Source organism: Leptonychotes weddellii, chromosome 5, assembly GCF_054177405.1.
Source record: "Leptonychotes weddellii isolate Sample4059 chromosome 5, ASM5417740v2, whole genome shotgun sequence".
Taxonomy (NCBI): domain Eukaryota; kingdom Metazoa; phylum Chordata; class Mammalia; order Carnivora; family Phocidae; genus Leptonychotes; species Leptonychotes weddellii.
In genome coordinates this window covers 99,550,941-99,559,335 of record NC_138373.1, presented here as the reverse complement: position 1 = coordinate 99,559,335, position 8,395 = coordinate 99,550,941, and the positions used below count along the sequence as shown (strand labels likewise).

General features: G+C 38.3%; 1 long non-coding RNA gene and 1 pseudogene across 1 annotated transcript; one reads left to right on the top strand and one right to left on the bottom strand.

Annotated features, from left to right (window-relative positions):
• Positions 1 to 2,739: 2,739 nt before the first annotated feature.
• LOC102734823 (small ribosomal subunit protein uS12 pseudogene) lies at positions 2,740 to 3,281 on the bottom strand (annotated as a pseudogene).
• Positions 3,282 to 3,295: 14 nt separating this feature from the next.
• On the top strand, positions 3,296 to 7,748 carry LOC145721429 (uncharacterized). Its single transcript, XR_014145104.1, has 3 exons — positions 3,296 to 3,441; positions 7,299 to 7,455; positions 7,556 to 7,748. It is a non-coding gene; the product is annotated as an uncharacterized LOC145721429 (long non-coding RNA).
• The last annotated feature ends 647 nt before the right edge of the window (positions 7,749 to 8,395 follow it).

The following is an 8,395-nucleotide window of genomic DNA, read 5'->3' as shown; positions in this document are numbered from 1 at the left end:
AAACTGGTTAAACAACTGTGCCCACAGAGTGATGATTAACAGACCCATATCAGCCTAGAGGGCAGGCACCAGTGCCATGCTATATGATTTGCTTATTGCACTTTCATCACCATCACAAAGGATTACATTTGTACAGGGTACACTTGCTATTTTGTGAATGTTGACAGTCTGGGAGGAATAAATAATAAGCTGGCAGAAATGAGAATGCTCCCAAATGCTGATGGGAAATAGGCCCAATTTAGAAAGATGAAATTCAGTAAGGGCAAGAATAAAATAGCACACACACACACAGATACACACCTCTATTAATGAAAGTTGGAGAACATGAGATGGGAACAGAATTTTGAGAACATACTTAGGATCTTAGAAGTCACACAATGAGGTGGTCTCCAAACTCTGGAACAAGGTGACTTTATGTGGTCTAAACAATCCTAGACTTACCTTGAAAAGCAATGGGAGGGATGCCTGGGTGGCTCAGTCAGTTAAGCATCTACTTTGGCTCAGGTCATGATCCCAGGGTCCTGGGATCGGGCTCCTTGCTCAACGGGGAGCCTGCTTCTCCCTCTCCCAGTTTCTCCCTCTGCCTGCTTCTCCCTCTGCCTGCCACTCCCCCTGCTTGTGCTTTCTCACTCTCTCTCTGACAAATAAATAAAATAAAAATCTTAAAAAAAAAAAAAGAAGAGAAAGAAAACGAAAAGCAATGGGAGATGGAGTTTCCAAATTTAATAACAATCTTCAGGTTTTTATGAGTTATATTTTGTTTGGATTAAAATCCCCTAATATTTGGCTTCCATTTTAGACTTTCATGAAATCAGTTCAACTGTGTCCTCTTTTTTTAAGCAGAAACATAATTTTGTATCACTAAACAGTAGGTTCTATGAGTCTTGGGAAAATTAAACTTTGCCCTGAAGCTTCATAGCATGTAAGGATTTGACTAGATTCAAAGTGAGACAAGAACTTGGCCCTCATCCTTTCCCATAACCATTAGAATAGCATAGCTATGGCTAAATGTAGATAAGCAGTCAAGGTACTTGTTCTGCTTGTACACTTCAGTGTTTTCTGGAAGTTTCTCGAATACTGAGCTATACCATATAGGAGTTGCTCCATCACATAAATTTTCCTTGAAGACCCTCTTTGACCATCAAGATATGGCAGAGCAAGGCATATCTGTTAAAAACAGTATGAGAGACCTTCCCCAACAAAGGAATTAGGCATGCTACCCATGCCATATCTTAAAACATCTCTGCTTTTCTTCATCTGCCCATCTCTCTCTCTCTCTCTCTTCCAATTATCGACAATTTTGCCTCTAACAATGCAGCATAATGGAGGTCTGTAGACAACAACTTTAACTTACGTTAAACAAGTTAAACTTTAGATTCATCTTCATGTTAGACAGATGTGATATTTGCCCTTTTTAAAAGGGAAGTTCAAGCAGTGGGTCATTGATAGTTTTTCACTATACCCCATGGCCATTATTTACAAGTGATGATAAGCCAAAAAAAATGTGGGCATCTTCAAACATGTAGATACAAGTCTTCAAGCCTCATACAACAACACTATTTCCTATAAAGGTTTCCACATACAAACAAATTCCCCTGAATGCCATGGGGAATGCTACAAAGCAAGGCAACCTATAATTACACTTCCAATAAATGCAAGTGCAGAAAATAGTTTCAAAATGGTTGCCACAGATTTCAGCAATATCTTTTGGTTTACCAGATGCATAACTGACTAGCTCAAACTTGACTTAAAAAATCAAAATCAATGCTAAATGCCTGGTACGTTTGTAGAAGAAAATGCCAACAGCATCATGTGCTACAAATAAGTAAGACTATGATAGAAAGTGAAGCCCAAGAGATCAAAATTTTCCACTTCTACTTCCTCCCTTAATAAATTATTATAATTTCAGACTGTATTAATGTAACCCAAATATCAGCTGGAATCTACTTCCTCCTTGATTCAAACATCCCCTGGGCTGTAGAAGACCAAAGTCCTTTCCAAAAGTTCTACACATTTGGGGGGATGAAGGAAGGTGTTGCTGGTATGTGTGCAAGGCTGCTTTGCCTCTGAATGCCTGCTTCTACCTAATTTGTTCTTGTTATGGTTCTTCTTGTTTGTGCTCACCCTATTCTACCCTACATGGAAGGAGGTCTTTCCTGTTACTTTCAATCCAAAAACAAAAGGAAGTCCACAAAGCATGAATGCTTATGGCAGATTTTACTAAAGGCTGAGGAGTTGGGATAGTTTACAACTGCAGAAATAGAAACAATCTCATCAAATATTAAACGTTCTTGCTCTTACAAATCCTTCAATCACCCCAATACCCGGGAATTTCCACTCACCACCTTTATCCTCTGTGGCTCTCCAGAGTCACAACTCCTTCCCTGGCTACTCTCTACCCGGCCCCCCCGCCCCCCCACGCCCGCCTTTCCTCTATCTTCCCAACCCCAGCTCGGCTCTCTGCATGCTCAACCTTCAAAAAATTCATACTAAGACCACCTGAAAATATTCAGACCCAATATGGTCCTCAGCAGAACAAAACAAATCTTCAAGGGACAAGGTCCATTTTCCTTTGAAGGCAGCTGTGGTTGGTCTTGCCATTTCCCCCATTTGTATTATAACCACATTTGTTTGTTGACATAATTTGGCACAGGATTTGAAAATCTGGAGAAACAAGTGGTTTCCGTCTTTGCCTATCATAACATTTTTAGAATATAAAATTCAAATTAACGCAGGTATTCAAAGTAATTCTAATGAGCCAGGTCTCTCATTTGGGGGGGTAGGCATATGAAAATTTATTACTGTCACATCTTCACCATCAAAACTTAATGATGTTGGTCTTTCCTTCTTGTCTTTATATAAGGTCAAAAGAGACACATTGGCTACTTTAACAACCTTAAAGTGAACTCCAAGAATGTCACTGACAGCATGACCTTTTTGACCAAATCCAGCAACCAGAACTTAATCATTTTCCTCAATAAAATTCAAACAACCATCATTGGGTACAAAGGCTGTGATTTTTTTCTTTCACCATTTTTGATCAGCTAGACCCTGATATACTTCCTGAGGGCAGAATTTGGCTGTTGGGCTTCAAGCCCTTCTTTTCCCAGCACAATTCCCTTTGCAAAGGAAGTGCCTCCAAAAGGGTTGGCCTTCAGGGCTGTGCCCAAATGGGCTCTCTTGTACTGTTTATCAGGCCACGCCTGATCTCATTGGTGGCTATGGAGCTTCCTGGCACTATGACACTTGCCCGTGTCGCCAGCACCATGGGTGTAAGCAAAAGAGATGCCAGGTCTCTCGTTTTGTGTCCATGTTTGTTCAGTCTTGAGCTTCTCCACACAGAAAGCCACACTGGCTCAGGATCTTGAAGCACGTTCTCTAATACAACTATCTCCAACTGCCACAAAGCCTCTAAGCAAGATGAGAGTGGACTTAACATGAGTGAATCATGACAGTTAAGAAAATAACATTTTCTTCCAACTTCTAACTGACTTTTGTTAGTACATAAATGTTCCCCTAATTACTTTCTCTTCCAAATTGTTTCTCAGCTTCCTATAGATTATGTAGCAACAATTTGTTTCCAAATCTTGTGCCTTCATACTGTTTTTTTATAGTTTGTAGTCCTGTAATAAATGATGGTTAAATAGATAGGGGCAGAACCTTTCATTCTCAAACACCACTATCTGGAATCTTACAGATCCTAGTATTCAATTCTCAGATATGAAGTAAGTCTAAATGATTCCACACTTTCACACACAAGGTATTTGGTGGACTTATTAATCTAATAATATCAGTTTGGGCTGAGTACACTTTGAAAAAAAAAAAAAAAGGAAGGAAGGAAGGAAGAAATATTTTTGCTAAAGAGTAAAAGAGTTCCCAGGATTACCTTTTTTATTCATCTAGCCAAAGCCATATTTCTGGCTCTTACTCACCTTGTTATTCAATTCATGGTGTAGAGATGCCCCGGAGGCAGAGATGATTGTTGAAGACTTATTCTATGCAACCCTATGACTCATTGATCCTATGAATCCACAGTTTGTAATTATAACATAATGGAAGATATTATTTTATAAAAGGAGAAGCTATGACTTGTCCAAAAAAGGAATACAGATTATAGTAAATATAAGAGGAATTAAAACACAAGTTTGCAAACACTTTCCTTTTGTATGAACAGGATTTGAAGGAATCATTTTAGATGGGAAAAAGAGAGACATAAGTTTAATTTCTATTTAAGACATTTGGTTTATCCTTCATGAAAAAATTATCCTAAACTATGTGGGTTTTGCTCTTAGGAAATTAAGCTTTTGTACAGAAGGGTTTAAATATTTTAATATTAATTAAAATGTATTTTTACTTATTTGCTTCAGTTACTTAAGAAACGCTTATATTTTAAATTTCCTTTTATGATCGATATACATTCACTTAATTAACAAAAAATTGTATTATTACTATAACATAAACATGCACATTTAAAAAAAAAAAGCAAGCGATTTGCCAATATGATGAGTAGCTACATTTAAAATGCAGATCCTTTATGAACCAACTGACTTACAGTAATTGTGCTGTATTTTTCCATTACAGACAAGAGCATTTTGGACTATCTTATGAATTCAGAGTCCAGGGAATTCCAATGAGATAATGTCATTGACCTTGAGTACAAATAATCAGTGGTGAATATTGTAATATGATAATGTGAAAGTTGCAAGGAGCTCATTCTCAGACTGTACCAGAAAACCTGCTAAATCAACAATAAGATGAGACACAGTGTGAACTAAGAGAGCAGAACTTTAAGGCATGTTACTTAAAATAGAAAGGCTTCTAAACAACTGAGAGATTAAGTGTGAGCCCTCACGATTAACTGCTTTAAATTAGTTCAGCATGTGAGCATCTATCATGTTATCTATCAGCCCCACAACACTTAAATGGCCAAAGGTAAATGCCAGCTTTCAGCTCAGTGGTTCTTACTTGGTTGTTCCTTCTGTCTATTGTATCATTTAAATCAACTAGCGTCCTCGCCCCATTCAGAAAGCAGGCAGCTTCATCAGAAATGCCCCCATTTCTGCGAGCAGCACACTTCTCTGTGAATATAAGACAAATACTGACTCTTTAAAGGGACAACACCATAGGAGAAAAGGATTATCTGACCCACGCTATGTATGTTTACACCCACAGGCTGCCAAAACCCTCCTTGATATTTGTCAGAAATGCAGCTGTAATTAGGGAGAGCAGAAGAAAATCAACCTCAGTTTGCTAACTGACCTGAGGCATCTAATTTATATACATGTTCATTTTGTTAAAACATGCAAGCAAAGAGCTATTGGAGGCCATATGCCATTCGTTATGAAAACCACATTCCTTTAGTCTTTGTAACAAAAGCCATATGGCTTTCCGAAAGTTAATTATATCATAAATATGCTGTAATAGTGGGGAGTGTGGTCTAGCAATTGCTGGAAGAAATTTTGAGACCTGGCATTGAGTCAATTTCTCAATGGATTCCATTCAGAACCTTGGGGAAGTGACATGGCCATTGTGCCTCAGTTTCCCAATATTCAAAGTTAAGATAATAATAATACGGAACCTGCATGAGAGAAGAAAACAGAAAGGTGTTCCTACTTAAAAGCAAAATAATGTTTCAAACTATAATTCAGGTCCATAAAACACTAAAACAGTAAATGATTTTTTGAAATACTGACTAGTTCATCAAGATGGTCTCTTCCTCCTTCTAATGCATCTTTCTCACCATTGCCAGAGTAATCTTTCTGGAACACAAATCAGATTGTTTAACTCCATTGTTAAATGTTACTTATAAAATATCACTTGAACTCTATAAATGGCCCTTTATAGTCTGCCCCCGCCTGTTGTCCAGACTCATCTGCCAGCAATCTCTCCCTGTCCTGACACACGGGCATAAACATCATGTCCCAGGACAGATAACTCTTGTTCCCATCTTTGTGTAATTCAAGGTCTGCTCCCTTGGCCTACTCCCTTGGAGGATGCCCTACCTCCTCTTCTCCACTTAGCTCCTATGCATGTGTCAAGACCCAGACCATCGTCTTCCCCATAGTGAGGTCTTTGACTTCCTCAGGCCATTGGTAGTTCGCTGCTGTGAGCTACCATAGCACCCGCTGCAAACCTTCTTAAGTCCTTATTACATTGTGCAGTCATTATTTGTAAACATATCCCCTTCTCGCACAGAATTGGGCTCCTCAAGTGGAGAGTCTCAGGCCTGGCAAGTAGCAGGTGCTCAATAAATACTAGTTTATCAACCACTTTTTAAAAATAGAGGCAACTGGCTATTTGATGCCAGTTTCTAACTAGTTTCCATATTCATTTCAACCTCCCAACTTCCCCTCCATCTGTAACATTTTCTAATAGTCAGAAAATGACCCCAAGGGACTCATAATGTTCTTAACTACCAAAGACAGACTCGTCCACTGTGCTATCCTTTTGATGCAAGAAAATGAAACGATTTTAGAAGGTTTTTAAGCCAAGATTAAAGCCAAGAGTTTTCCGGTTAAACTTCAGCTAACCAAAAAATTAAATGAAACACAAGTCCTCATTCCTGAAGCATTTAATTAATCATGGTTTTGCGGAACCTTAATCCAGCACAGAGGCCGACCTGAAACAAGAGAGCCAAACAAGTCCAACAGATAATTACTCCATCTGACATAACCAAATGGGGTATAGTTGTGCATGGCATAATAGTGAAGACTGTAAATTGTCTAACATGAAATTCTCATCTCAGGGAGGCAGAGCATTGCTCTAATGGCCTAATTTGATTTTTTTTAAATGTTATTTCATTATGCTTCTGGTTTACACTTTAAGGAGACAGGAAAACCTCTCACTAATTCCATAGGATTTGGATTTTCTAAAAAGGAAGGTGTCCAAAGAATCCTCATTCTAAATCATCTCCACATGTGCTAAGAGTAGCAAAAAAAAAAGAGAGAGAGAAAGAAAGAAAGAAAGAAAGAACATTTATGTCTGCGAGACGTACACATAACTTGGAATAGAACCAGAAGAATGTCTGAAAATCAAAGAGGAGAGAGGGCAAAGAGTCTGACTTACAAATTTGTTGGGAGCTATTTTATAGGAAACAAGTTTTAGGATCTGATTTAAGGGCAAAGCAACAGGGAAATAATAATAATAATAAAGGCAAGAGGGAATCATTGATATAGTTGAGCTCCAAAACTTTAATTTCCTCAAAATAGTTTCCAGATGGTTAAGAATGCCTTTCTGTGTACAGTATTTTCAGGAGCTAAATAAAAAGTTATCCATTTGCCTATATGGTAATTTTTCAGCAAGATGCCACATTCATTTTAAATTGTCGTTGCTGATACCAAACCTTTGATGTTTGAGACACCTGCCTGGGAGTCAGCAGCATACTCTATCAGAATGTCAGGAACCGTCACGAGGACCTGGGCCCTGGGCCCTGGGAGACAGGGCTGTGCGTCATGGGTATGTAGCAACTCTGGGCTTTGATGTTTACTTTCCCTCCAGAAGGAGAGTACTACCAAATGTCTCAAGAGTTTCTCCTTTCTTCCTTCTGCATCTATAGGATGCAAGTCCTGGAACGATGACAGGGGAGAAGCAAGGAAAAGATTAAGGAGGGAAAGAAGGTGGCATTTCTTGATTCTCCTTTTCATCTTAGTGACGACAGACCCAGACTGGGACTCAGGAGACTGGAAGGTCATCCTCAAACCCACCTCTTTGCTAAATTACTGAATTTCTCTGTACTTCACTTTCTCTGTCAGCCTTCTATTTTCTTAATAGAAATATGAACAGTATGAAGAACCCTAGTAACTACATGTGGATTTCTTAAAAGTCTATTATATAAACACAATGACTTTCAAAGTATCATTTTTTAATTATGAAGCCATGCATACATTCATTCATTCGACAACTACTTTTGAATGCCTGCTATATATCAGATGCTGGTAGCTGAAATTTAATGGTAAGCAAAACTGGGTACCTATCCTTGTGGAGTTTAAAGTCCAAGGACTGACCAAATAATCACACACATAGAGAGTTACAAACTGGTGTGTATATAATAATTACAACCCACACTTACCAGGATCCAAAAAATACTGTATTTCAACTATTGGATATTCCTGTTTGTTCTCCAATTTATCAGTTAGCTTTAAGCATCAAGCAAGTCTTGAAAACTACTTTCCCAATATAGCATATTACTTACCAATTCAGGCTTTTAGATAGTGATTAGTATTGAGCTTTTCAGGTGGAATTGGGCCTCCATTTAGTAAAACAGAAGAAATATTGGTATAAACTTAAAACCATAAGATAGGAAGTCAAGACCTAAAGGAACTTCCAGCATATTTACAGAAAAGCCATCTTTCAGTCTTTATAATAAAAAGATCCTACCTCGGTGGTGATCATAGCA